Source organism: Rhinoderma darwinii, chromosome 8 (assembly GCF_050947455.1).
Source record: "Rhinoderma darwinii isolate aRhiDar2 chromosome 8, aRhiDar2.hap1, whole genome shotgun sequence".
Taxonomy (NCBI): domain Eukaryota; kingdom Metazoa; phylum Chordata; class Amphibia; order Anura; family Rhinodermatidae; genus Rhinoderma; species Rhinoderma darwinii.
The window spans coordinates 17498856-17513422 of record NC_134694.1 but is presented as its reverse complement, the minus strand read 5'-3'; positions in this window follow the sequence as shown (position 1 = coordinate 17513422).

Genomic DNA, 14567 nt, shown 5'->3' with positions numbered 1-14567 from the left:
AATAGGTTCCTCTAGTATTTAACTGAAAAATAAAGCAGAGCATTGTGGGAAAATCATATGCCATATTAGAGAGAAAAAGAACCAGTATGGATGACATGTGTGGATTCCCAGCTAGAGGTACACAAAAAGTTACAAGGCAGTATAGCAAAGCTCGGAAAGATCTGCACGCCCTACTGTCAGCTCCGTCAAATGTACTAGGCCTTTAATAAATTTAATATCCACCATTCCTGTTCTGATTAATTTCTTAATACATCTGTGTAGAACAGCTCAGTTTTCTGACTTGGTAAATGTTAAGATTCTGTAGCCACCACTAGAGGGAGCTAATTGCATGGAATACTACAACTAACCACAATGGGTGCTGTATAAGTTTAAATGCAGTGAGCTGCCCCAGGTGGCGGATGTAGGTATCTGCTTTAATAATGTTAGGGCAAGCAGAGGAAGAAGTGGAGCGCCAGCCTTCTAACACAAAGTGGCCCATAGCAGGGGTACCAATTTGGCTTTTATGATGTGTCAGACATTTGTTAGAAAACACCATTATATTTCATGCATGGAAACAACTGAGATTTATAAGGTTATATTGTTTATATGGACTAATATGTGTTCCAGCAGTGAAAAGTCGGATACTAATAGTCATTATACCTATCATACCCACCCTAGAAAAAATGAAGTTGATGTTATTTGCAGCCAATCGGATGCCTCCAGTTTTTGCTTGCACACAGGGACCTAAGGATCCCTAGAGTTCTTATTTATACAGAGAAACACTGATTGGTACGACATTTAATAGCAGAATTTTTTTTTTCCAAATAATCCACAAGTTGTGCCTCCCGTAAAGGCGCCCTATGTAACTGCCTACTCATCATCTCGCCCCTGCCCGGTATTCTGGAGTCTATTAATAGTCTAATGACATATTCACTTGGCAAATATCTATTCTATTTTGTTACAAAGCTCCAATTCCCCTGTTTCCCTTCACACAGCCTTAGAGTAACATTATAAAATTATTGATGCCTACAGCTACCATTAGGGGGAGCTTAGGAGCTCACTGCAGACAACAATAAAACAGTGTGCAGTAAGCACCCTCTAGTGGTGGAAAAAACAACAACATGGTGTTTAACTGTAGACATTCACTTTAAGGTTCCCTCTGTACACTACAGCAATGGAAAAAAGCAATACATGTGTGAGCTGGTGTACCTTTGTCTCAATGTGTCTCCCACAATAAAGTCACTAAATAGAATCACACAATAAAGTCTTTACAATACTGAGTGAGTATTGAGTAATAATTTCAGTATCTGATCCAGACAATTATTTACACAGATCTTGATATTTTCTTTTCTAATCTTAGGACTGAAAAAAAGAAAACGGCTTTTGAAAAGCGTCAGGAGCTAATTCCTTATTATTGGCCTCTTGCCAGCCTTGATGAAAGGAGTAGTAGCGAGCCGGTTTCTATAAATTCTGAGAAATGACAAAGATTTTGCAGGACAATTTGAGGAAGTCGAACCGGTTTTCGGCCAAATAGGAAATTTTTTAAGGATTAGAAGAAGGGCATGATATTTGTGGGGCTTAAATAGGAAAGGTAGGTCGGACATACAACTAATATAACTTGTCCACTAACATAATATTGGCATCACTACCCTGAAGACGTAATACAAGCAATTCATACACATGACACACCAGGTGCGGAGGCCAGCCGTATCTTAAGAACCTGCAATTTCCTGTGACTTGATAAAATGCGTCCCCAGGCAACCTTTAAAGGTGAATATGACCGGGCCTGTAATCATATAATGCTTGCACAATGAAATCACCAAACACAACAGATCAGGACAAGCATGCCTTGTTGCTGGGGCTTAAAGGGGTTACCTCAAAGACATTGATGGAATATCACCAAGGACCAGTGGTTGGCGCTGCTGCTTGCAGCACTGGGGTCCTGGGTTAGAATATGAAAATAATTTTGAAGTCACATAAGGGGCTATTACATATTAAAGTTATAGTTTCCTGCTCGATCAAGCTCCCATAGACCCCTTTCAGTATACTGAGCAAGACTTCATTAAAGGGGATTTTCCACAATTGACCTTTATCCACAGGATAGGTAACAGATCTCTGATCGCCGGGACCCCATTGACCACTAGAACAGATGGGGGCCCCGTTTTTCCACCCTGCACAATCACTTTGAGGATGAGCTTGAATTAAGCGGTGGTCAAGCATACAACCTGTCGCTCCATTCGATGTCTATGAGACTGACGGAAACAGTTGAGCGATGAACTTGGCTGTCTTCTTCAGTCCCATAGACTATGGAGGGAGCAGCACAGTACATGATTGACCACCGCTCCATTCTAAGATCTCATGGAGGAACTAGTGATCGGTGGAGGACCCAGCGATCACACATTTATCGCTTATCCTGTGGGGTTTAAACCCCTTTACAAAAAGATGGAGATAACTATAGTAATATTAACAAGGGGCCACTATTTAGCATTTAAAGGGGTCTTACTAGACCTTACCTGCTTCCACCACTTGGTCTACTCCATTCCTGCACTGCTGTTTCTTCCCTATGTAGGTACAGACATACCTGTGCGTGATGGATCCAATCCAATGTAGACCAAGTGTTTGTCTTTAGGATGGAAGTGTAGAAACTCGGGGGGGGGGGGGTCCGGGGGCAGAAGGCAATAGTAGGTCTGGCAGTGACTCTATCATTAAAGTTCAACATTAAAGGGGTTGTCTGGTTTTGAAAACCCTCTTTTAAATACCCTATAAGGGAATTGTGATCTCAGAACCCATTTAGGAGCCTCATCTATTAGCCAGAACGGCTACATAGAGCATCTCTCAATCTGGAGGACCTGACGTGCCCATGCATAACATGATAGCCCATTGATCTCAACAGGAACCGTGTAATTCTTCATTTTACCTGCAGTGGCAATGCAACGGAATCAAATATTTGCTGCCAGGTTCCCGTGTATTTTATTGCTGATTGTAGGACACTTATCAGCTCACCATCAGGGATCCTTCTAACAAGAAAGGATTGTCCACATTTGGCTCTTTAATGTTCCTATATCTCTAATAAAGGGAGGTCTTTGAACTTGGTCATCAAAAGAGAAAACAAGTGTTGGGTGTTCAATGAATGGCTAAAGAACTTGGATCATGATGGGTTTTTTTTTGGTAGGTCCAAGATTTAGTTACACCTTAAATCTACAGATAATAGGCCACTTTTATTATTAAACTAATGAAGTTGAGGTTCCTAATCTACTAACCTATAAAAGAATGACTGAAAGGCTGCTGGTAGATGGGGTAGGACTGGCCCACTAGAGAAAAGCGGACCCTCCAGTGGGCCCAGACTCTGACACAATAATGGGAGCCAGGGGTCCTTCCCAAGACAAACTGACATGGAGCTGACTTCTGAGCCACTCGGGTCTATTTCTTAAGGGTTGATTCACAAATAACCTATTAGACCTTATCAATAATCTGTCATGTTCTGAATGGAGGGTGTACCCTTAAAACCAATTTCTCTGGTCTGGTGGGCCCAGGGAACCGCAGTCCCATACATGACTAGCACTATGACGAACGAGATCTTCAGTTATACTCATGTTACGTATTGGTCTGAACTATGGCAGCTGGCGGCCCATAGGGAAGAATTTGCTGACAATAATAACCATTATTATCCTACATCGAAAATCACAGGCATATCACATAGCGCTCTACAGAGAATGTTCATTCATTTACTTCTATTCTTGCCTGAGTACAGCTTGCTTTGTAATTTTCCTACCACGGTCACAAACATACACATTAAGGCCAATTTTGTCAGATGGTAATTAACCTGCCAGTATGTTTGTGTGGGTGGAAACGGAAGCACCCAGAGAAAACCTACATGGAAGTACATACTAACTGTCTGAATTAGAACCCACAGGCCCGGAGCTGTGGTAAGCAAAAATAACCCTTGTGTCCCCGTATGTCATTGCAACAAAAGTAACAGATAAAGTTAAAGTAGACCTGTCATTTTAGTAAATACTTGTATTCCCCATGAAATAACAATTCTGAATCACATTTTCTTACAATTCTGCATTGTGCCATTCCTCTATTATTCCTCCTAGAAATTGATAACAGGGTGTTACAATTACCCTTGTCAAAGGGCCGTGTCCCTCCACAGCCTCACTCTGTCAGCACTGATTGGACAAGGTCAGTCGGTGTAGGGACACCCCCCCCAACTGCTAACACCCAGTTATCAATTAATTTATACATTTCGAGGAGGAATAACAGAGGATCGGCACAACAGAGTTCTAAGTAAAGATGCTCTAGAATACAATTACTTACTAAAACAGACATGTCAGAAGACTTGATACGTCTCCAATGGGATAACTCCTTCATAGCTGAAACATACAGGTGGCATGGCCCAAAACTGAAATGTGACTAATAATTGGCGCTGTTCTGGTCACAGACTGTGAATAATACCCAGGTTAGTGTTAATATGAGTAAAGCTGTAGCTAGACTTTCCTTCATCCAAAGCCAAAATTCAGTTTCCTACTCTAGCCCTGTATCTTAATACCATAGTCACAGCAGAGTGGCTTGTTGGTGCCCCCCTGGTACTCAGCACTCAGAACACATGCCTCACGAGCCACTCTCTAGCTAAGCCTCTGACATGAGTAAGGCCAACAATGCTATAAAGCACTTCCAAAGGTAACACCATCCAAAATGCTACATTTTTATATAACGTTCTTCGAGCCCCATTACCCTAACTCCATCTCAATTGTCTTCCCTAATAATACTGAACTGCATTTATACCTAATGATGAAGTGGGCAAAACTGTGTCCACTAAGTGCTTATTGGGCAGGCATTGGAATGGATGTCTCTTCTCTCCTATAAGCCCTCTTGGCCATTCTACAAAACCATTAAAATGAATGAGAGATTGTCATTCACTAATGGCGATATTGTACGTACCATACAAGCAGCAGCCCATGTGGCTGCTATGGGGACCCTGGAAAGGGGCCCATTCTAGATTCGTCACACACCCTTTTTAGTGGATGGTCAGAAGCGGCGTAAGGATGTGGTCTCCACAGTTGCTGAAAACAAGATGGGGCACCAGGACCCCTGTCACAGGTGGTTAGAAGTCTGGCGGTGTCAAGCAGAATCTGAAAGGGGCCTAATTTTTATCTTTGCTATAGGCCCCCCGGTCCGTTATGTACACCACAGCTGACAATCTTGGTGAGAGACTATGTTGGTTGTCAACCATCTTTCCCCGAAGTAGATAGAATTTGGAAGACTTGAACTTCTAACAACTTGACAGAAGAGACCAACTCAAGGACCTCTTGGTGGAAACGCTCTCAATCATCACATATATAGTAAGTCGTGATCACCACAGAAAGAACAACCTCATGGTTAAAAGTGAGAAGGTCCTTCAAGCTCCAAGGTCCGCAATCTTGCTGCGTTGCGCAACAGAGTTAGTAGTGTCACAACTTGTGTGCAGCGCTCGGGCACCCGCTAAGACTATTTCATATCAGCAGCCATCTGCTGCGCTGATTCAGGACAGTAAAGACAAGCTTTTGTTCTGGAGCCATTAAGAGCTTCCTGGTATTATCAGCCCTGCGTCCGGCCAAGTGCACTTCGGTTATAATCCCCTTCCTCCAGCGAGGACAGATAAGAGGGCGGAGGAGAGGGGGAAGACGCAAAGAATGGGATGTTTTCAAAACAGAGTTCAAGGATAAAGGAGACAAACAGGACAAGTTGAAGTTGTCTGAAATCTCAGCAGGACTGACCATGGGACAATAGACAAAGACATGCCTGGCACAAGCTAAAGACAATGGCGGGCACACAATATTTTCTAGGCATGACGAAAAACAGACTGGTGACCAAAAGTTGTCATAAAATAGATAAAAAAGAATCAAACATAATATGTCATAAGATAAAACACTATAATAAATATAACATATTGTCTGCTACCGTAAATTATAACTGACAAATTCCTTGACTATATGATCACGAGGCTGAGGGCATGTGTACCTGCTTGGGACCCCCTTCTATTAGCCTGAGCCAACAGCCCCGAAGTATAGGTGGCCATACACATTAGATGAACGGCGTCCGAATTCGGCTGGACCGGCCGACCATCTACAGGTCCTTCTCAATGAATTAGAATATCATCAAAAAGTTAATTTATTTCAGTAATTCAATTCAAAAAGTAAAACTCATATATTATATAGAGTCATTACACAGAGTGATCTATTTCCAGCATTTTTTTCTTCTAATGTTGAAAATTATGGTAACAGTTAATGAAAACCCAAAATATAGTGTCTCAGAAAACTGTAATATTATATAAGTCCAATTTCAAAAATTGGCATGGCATGGAGGCGATCAGCCTGTGGCACTGCTGAGGGGTTATCAATGCGGCGTGGCATGGAGGCGATCAGCCTGTGGCACTGCTGAGCTGTTATGGAAGCCCAGGTTGGTTTGAGCTAGTCTGCATAGTTGGGTCTGGTGTCTCTGATCTTCCTCTTGACAATATTACATAGATTCTCTATGGGGTTTAGGTCAGGTGAGTTTGCTGGCCAATCAAGCGCAGTGATACTGTGGTTATTACACCAGGTACTGGCACTCTTGGCAGTGTGGGCAGGTGCCAAGTCCTGCTGGAAAATGAAATCAGCATCTCCATAAAGCTTGTCAGCAGAGGGAAGCATGAAGTGCTCTAAAATGTCCTGGTAGGTGGCTGTGTTGACTCTGGACTTTATATAACACAGTGGACCAACACCAGCAGATGACACGGCCCCCAAACCATCACTGACTGTGGAAACTTCACACTGGACTGCAAGTAACTTGGATTGACGCCTCTCCCCTCTTCCTCCAGACTCTGGGACTGAGATTTCCAAATGAAATGCAAAATTTACTTTCATAAAACAGGACTTTGGACCACTGAGCAACAGACCAGTCCTTTTTCTCCTTAGCCCAGGTAAGATGCTTCTGACGTTGTCTCTGGGTCATGAGTGGCTTGACACAAGGAATGCGACAGTTGTAGCCCATGTCCTGGATACGTCTATGTGTGGTGGCTGTTGAAGCACTGACTCCAGCCGCAGTCCACTCCTTGTGAATCTCCCCCAGATTCCTGAATCGCCTTTTCTTGACTATCCTTTCAAGGCTGCAGTTATCCCTGTTGCTTGTGCACCTTTTTCTTCCACACTTCTTCCTTCCTTTGAACTTTCCATTAATATGCTTGGATACAGCACTGTGGACAGCCGGCTTCTTTAGCAATGTCCTTTTGTGGCTTCCCCTCCTTGTGGAGGTGTCAATGACTGTCTTCTGGACAACTGGCATGTCAGCATCTTCCCCATGATTGTGTAACCTACTGAACCAGACTGCTGGACCATTTAAAGGCTTAGGAAACCTTTGCAGGTGTTTTGCGTTGATTAGCTGATTAGAGTGTCACACCAAGAGTCTACAATCTTCAACCTTTACCCAATATTCTAATTTTAGTTTTTCATTAACTGTTAGTCACAATCTTCAACATTAAAAGAATATATGCTGGAAATAGATCACTCTGTGTAATGAATCTATAGAATATATGAGTTTCACTTTTTGAATTGAATTACTGAAATAAATAATTTTTTTCATGATATTCTAATTCATTGAGAAGGACCAGTAATGTGTATGGGGGTGTTCCAACTTTACCCCAATGGCAGATGTCTGGGAAAAGAAGGATCGGGCTTGCTCGATTTCAACATAGTTTTTGGCAGCAGCTTATTCCCATCTCCCCGTTGATGACACATACATGCTCGTCCGAGTGTGCATGTGTATGACGGTGGGGGCGGGAGGAATAGCTGTGGGCTGAATGGGTGTTAGGCCGAGAGCCATCTAAATATATAGCCACCTTAAGAGCAGCTCCCTCTCTGACAGACTCGGCCCACCCATGTATACATGTACATTTCATGAATGGCCAGACGAAACTTCCCGCAGCAATACAAATCAGTGCTGACCATGTCAGACTGTGTAGGGATACAGCTCTTTAACAAGGTCAATGGTAACACCCAGTTGTCAAATTATTCATACATTTCCAGTAGGAATAACAGAGGAACGGCACAATCCAGAGTTCTAAGAAAAGATGTTCCAGAATTGTTATTTCATAGGGAATACAAGTTTTTAATAAAACATGTCAGGGAAGGTGACAGACTCGCTTTAAATAATAAGAATACATATATTTTTCAGCTACAAATGTGCTCATCAGTAAGCAACGCTGTATCCATAAATTTTTTACCAACTTCTTAGTTCTATTGCAGGAGCATGCTTCACTAAACACTTTGCTGACTTCTACTATTTAAACCAATCAGTGAAGAAGAAGAAAAACCAAGCACCAGCAACAACACTGCCCCCTGTCTTCAGTCAGCTGATACTGCAGGTGTTACATAAATCCATCTTGGAGGAGACTTATGCTGCACATCTGGTTCGGAAAACCTGCTAGAACAATCAGGATACATATTTCTTCCCATATCATATGTCATCTGTTAGATCCATGTCTACATTATATTGAGGACGATGACTCAGGTTACTATTTTTGCACATTATTCCATTTTCCTCAGGTCCTCGGTAGCCCCAGAAAATGTCGCACATAATAATTTGTGTGGAGGGAGCCCTGCTGGCCCTCGCTGAGATGCTCTGCATGTTTTATCATAAAGTCATGGTGCTGCGTCCTCTGAGACCTGACAAGATTCTGCTGACTGTGGGTCTCTTCCCGGCTCTTCTGATACCTGACCTCGAAGGACGTCTCAAGGTCACCTGACACTCATGAAGCGCATCGATTGACTGCAAAGCTGGAAATGTGACTTGTAATGTCTAACAGCTCCTAGGCCCCAATGCAAAATCTGTTACAGTAACCTCCAACTATCAGGCATCATATGGGCAGAGACCTTTTGTGCCCCCCTCAGGCTTCAGTGCCCGGGTGCAACTCCAACCTCTGCCCCCACTATAGTTACACTCCTGCCTTTAATGGCCCTGTTTACACACACACACACACACACACACACACACACACACCAGCCCTGACACAACTGAGGTATTCTGAATTAAATTCAGCCATTTTATTTGTTATATCTGTTTCTGGGAAAGCTCGGTGACTACCAACATGAAAACTTGCCAACTTTTGAGAAGGAACATCAGGGAGGTTCTTAAAAGCGATATATATGAAGCATTTTTATCTTATGCTTTAACAGATTATATAGAATTTACCCCCAACCTACGGCAATTGAATCAGAAATGACCCCCTACATCACATCCAAATTGAATATAGAACCGCTTAATAAATACAGACCACCTAAATACAGACCCCAGACCAGAACTCCTAAACTAATACAGACCCCCAGACCAGAATCCCTTTAAAAAATACAGACCCAAGACCAGAACCCCTAAATAAATATAGACCCAAGACCACTTAAATATAGACCCCAGACCAGAACCCCTAAACAAATATAGACCCAAGACCACCTAAATACAGACCCCAGACCAGAACCCCTAAACAAATATAGAGCCCAGACAAGAAACCAGACTCCCTGAATACAGATCCAGACCAGAGCCCCTTTACAAATAAACAGGGGCGTAACTAGGAAAGACTGGGCCCCATAGCAAACTTTTAACTGGGGGCCCCCTCCCCAGGGTATCACACAACCCCCCTTGTAGATAGTCAGTCCCTATAGATTCCGGCACACAGCGCCCCCTATAGATAACACCATACAGCCCGCCTGTAGATAACGTCATACAGCCCTCCCCCTGTAGATAACGCCATACAGCCCTCCGTAGATAGCGCCATACAGCCCTCCCCCTGTAGATAATGCCATACAGCCCTCCCCTGTAGATAACGCCATACAGCCCCCTGTAGATAACGCCATACAGCCCTCCTCCTGTAGATAACGCCATACAGCCCTCCCCCTGTGGATAACGCCATACAGCCCTAAACCCCCCTATAGGTAACGCCTATATACAGACCCACTAAACACAGACCCCCAAACCAGTAACCCTAAAGTATTACAGAACCCAGACTGGAACCCGTAAAGTAATACAGAACCCAGACCAGACCCCCTAAATATAGACCCACTAATACAGACCTCAGAGCCCTAAATAAACAGAGACCCCCAAAAGTAATACAGACCCGCTTAACAAATACAGACCTGACCCCATAAACAAATATAGACCTCAGACCCCCTAAATACTGACCCAGACCAGACCCCTGGATCAGATCCCCAGACTAAGTAATACAGGACCCTCTTCCAGGAGTCACGGAGGTCTCCTTTTTTCCAGGACATTCCGGGAGAGTTAGCAAGTATGCCAATATGGCCGCCATGACCGCTCCCCCTCAGCTTTCTTAGAATGATACATCCCGCTCTCTCATTTTCTACATAACTGGGCAGATCTGTCATTCATGAGTGAAAGTGTACTGACGGCCATTGTAGTTATCACACAACTTTCCCAGACACAGATACAGCTGGATGGAATGTTTAACAACTTGAGGAGGATTTTTCAATGAGATATTTATGTATTTTTAGGGGGAAATGCTCTTTAGGCTGCCTACATGTACACACGCTTATATTACTGACTGAGGGTATTGTGTTCCTAGCGATGCCCTGGGCAGTTCCTATATCGGTTTGCATTCACAACAGCACCATTGTCTCCGCAGAACACGCCAACCTGATTCATTGGGGCAGCGCTCAGACAGCTCGCTGCAAGCGCTGGCAGAACTTGTGGGCGACTACTACAACAACAATGGTCTGCTTGACGGAGATAACACTACATACAGGGGGTCACTTACTTATAGCAGGATCCACTCAGCCTAGTGTGTTACTGATGTCAAATTATCTGAAGGTTAATGATTGGTTACTGGTTGAAATGATTAATGCTTAGGGTGGCGCAATAATGTAAAAGGGGGCAAATACTTTTTCACAGCATTTTTCAGTTCTCATGGAGCCAATGACATCATGAAGTATAAAGTGACATAATTTTTTTCATAAACTAACTTCAACATGGCTCATTCCACATTGGGAAAAGTGGTTACAACCATTGTCAGCCATTTTGTAGGTTAAGAAAATCTGTCCTTGGTCAACCAGTCACCCATGTATACATGTATTATACACAGCCACTACCCCATTCTTTCCTCCCTTTTACCATCCTAATATGTTACTCCCCTAGTTATGCCTCTTGAAAAATAAGGCGGCCCGCCTATACAGGGGTAGGAACATCCACCGGATATCCCACATTACTCATTGGGAAATAAAAATTCTATCACTTCCTCTTAGGGCTTCCATCAAATTCAATGTCAAACACAATTTATCATTATAACAATAAAAGCTCTATTCTCCTGATACAGAGATCCAAATTCCCTGGATAGACATAGAATTAAATGACAACAAGCAGTCTGTCTGCAGCCACCACTAGGGGGAGCTTACTGCATACTGTTTTACCAATACGTTTGTATGCAGTAAGCTGCTAAGCTGCCTCTAGTGGTGGCTGCTGGTAAGAAGACTTTTTTCATTTAAAGAGCACCTATCATCTCTCCTGATTTAGTAAATACTTGTATGCCCCCAAAAAATAACAATTCTAGAACATCTGTTCTTAGACCTCTGCACTGCTCCATTGTTATTGCTCATGAAAATGTACAAATAAATTGACAACTGGGTGTAACCATTATCCTTGTCTGGGCGTGTCCCTACATATTGTCACTCTGGCAGGACTGATTGGACACTATGTGTAGGGACACACCCCCAACTGGTGACACCCAGTTGTCATTTTATTCAGACATTTCTAAGAGGAATAACAGAGGAATGGCACGATTCCGGGTTCTAAGTAAAGATGCTCCACAATTGTTATTTTAGTGGGAATACAAGTACTTACTAAAACAGATGTCAGGAGAGGTGACAGGTCCTCTTTAACTATGGCTCTCAATTAGATTTGGAGCCCTGTATTGGAAAAGTCCCCATGGAGATAGACATATTAAGAATTAATCTGCACAGATTTTGGACTTTGGTGCATTCTGATATGAGACCCCATCTAGTTTATGTATGCCCCTCTATGGACCAGTAATGATAGCTCCAACTAGGTTCTGGGACTGCCTGGTTTCCGACTGTAGATCCTTGTAATAAGGAACATCCTCCACTTAGAAGTATTCAGAGGTAGTCCTTCAATGGAAGAACCAACATATCACTCAATACCTTCAGAGAATCCCAGAAGTTTATCACTTAGCTTGATGGATCCCATAATTTTAGTTTGGATCTATTGCCAAGCTCATCTCCAGCTGTTGCAAAACTACAACTCTCAATATACCCTGACAGCCTTTGGTTGGAGAAGCCACATCTGATGTATATTGAAGGAAAGGTGAGCTGTCAAGGTTGTCTCCCCTCCGCCATCATGTATGTCTTGGGACCCTTCATACGAGGGTGATAATTGTCGGCATGAATGACATAATATACGGCTTTGTGATGTCACGATTATGACATCACCTCCTCTGAATATAAAATATAAAGCATTTGCTGTACAGAACATGAAGTTACTCGGTGACCTTGTTAGTTCGCAGCTCGAGGTTTCTCCTATAACTAATTTACCAATGTTCCTGCCATTTGTGGGCAGATGGGGACGTTTTCACCAGCCCACCTTTCTGGCAGTGACATCGAGAGCTAAGTTTAGAATCACCCAGCAGGCTTTACACAAAAAAAAAGTTTCAATTCACAGCCAAGCAAGCAGGGAAGACTGGATGAGCAATGCTTCGTGCTCTGTAACCATGCAGCATCTGTACCACCATGGCAACCGGAGGAAAGGAGAGAATATTTAGGGAAGACAGTGCTACCTAGTGCCGGCACTTAGCCGAGAGGCACGGGACCAGAGATATAGGGGGAGGCATTGCAGCTCATGGATCTGGTTGACGGTTTGTTACCATGTGTATTGATAAAGTTGGAAAAAAATCCTTTTGTGCAGGGCACCCTGGCATGACAATTCTAATGCCAAGTCACTGCTGCAGGCTCACTACATTGCTTTTGGTTTTGTGTATCATGAGGAGACAGCAGCTCCATCTCGTGGCAGTTTATGATATTGCAAAATAAGGGCCAATAATTAAAGGAACACTCCAGGCAAAGAGCTGTATTATGCCTTGTGAGGGGGCGGAGCATGACACAGGGATTCAGAGAACACCAAAGAGAGAGTCCCTGTGTCATGCTCCGCCCCCTCAGGGTTTTGTCTGGACTGTTACTGGAAAAAAACGAGGGACAACCTATATGGCCTTCATTACAGTCCTCAGTTTTTTAAATTCACGTTTTACATATTCCAATAGCATACGACGCAAAATAAAAAGGAACCCTTTGCTCCAAGAGAGTCCTAAAGACAAAAACATATAAGAGAAAGACTACATGACAAAAGTAGGGAAATAGAAAAGGGTAGAGGGCACGTAGGTATAACATGTCACAACCTCAGGGGTATCAGCAATGAATTCCTCCATTCTATGTAGGAGAGAGATTTCCGTGAACCCCTCCTCCCGTGTAGGGGTCCCGACTTTTCCAATGTCGGAGTAGAACATTATTTGCCAACTGAAGGAGCTAGCGACAGATTGTATATTAAGAAAATCGGTAGGAGACATGAAGAGAAGTGCTTCGGGCGTATTAGGAATGGATATGGAGGTCATTTCCTTTGTCAATTTGATGACATGGGTCCAGAATCCATGAATGAAGGAGCAGTTCCACCATATGTGTGACATTGCACCCCTCTCTGCACCGCACCTTCAGCAACCGAAACTGAGGGGTACTAGAAGTGAAGTGGGGTGGGCACTCTATACCAATGCAAAACTATTTTAAAGAATTTCTCCTGTGCCTTTACAGCAATAATGGATTTGTAGTTGAAAGTGAAAAACTTCGACCATTGGTAGACATCTCACCCAGCTCCCGTTCCCATGCAGCGCAAAAGGAAGGAAGGGCAAGGGGGCAATTTCAAGGAGGGTTCCATAAATCTGCGCGATGGAGTGCCAGGGAGGAGGACAAGCACATCTTTCTTAAGGTAGTGCCGGGGAGGAGAGGAGGAGAAGCACATCTTTCTTAAGGCAGTGCCGGGGAGGAGAGAAGGACAAGCACATCTTTCTTAAGGTAGTGCCAGGGAGGAGAGAAGGACAAGCACATCTTTCTTAAGGCAGTGCCAGGGAGGAGAGAAGGACAAGCACATCTTTCTTAAGGTAGTGCTGGGGAGGAGAGGAAGACAAGCACATCTTTCTTAAGGTAGTGCTGGGGAGGAGAGGAGGACAAGCACATCTTTCTTAAAGAGGCTCTGTCACCAGATTTTGCAACCCCTATCTGCTATTGCAGCAGATCGGCGCTGCAATGTAGATTACAGTAACGTTTTTATTTTTTAAAAACGAGCATTTTTGGCCAAGTTATGACCATTTTTGTATTTATGCAAATGAGGCTTGCAAAAGTACAACTGGGCGTGTATTATGTGCGTACATCGGGGCGTTTTTACTTCTTTTACTAGCTGGGCGTTAGGAATGGGAGTGTATGATGCTGACGAATCAGCATCATCCACTTCTGTTCGTTAACACCCAGCTTCTGGCAGTGCACAGACACACAGCGTGTTCTCGAGAGATCACG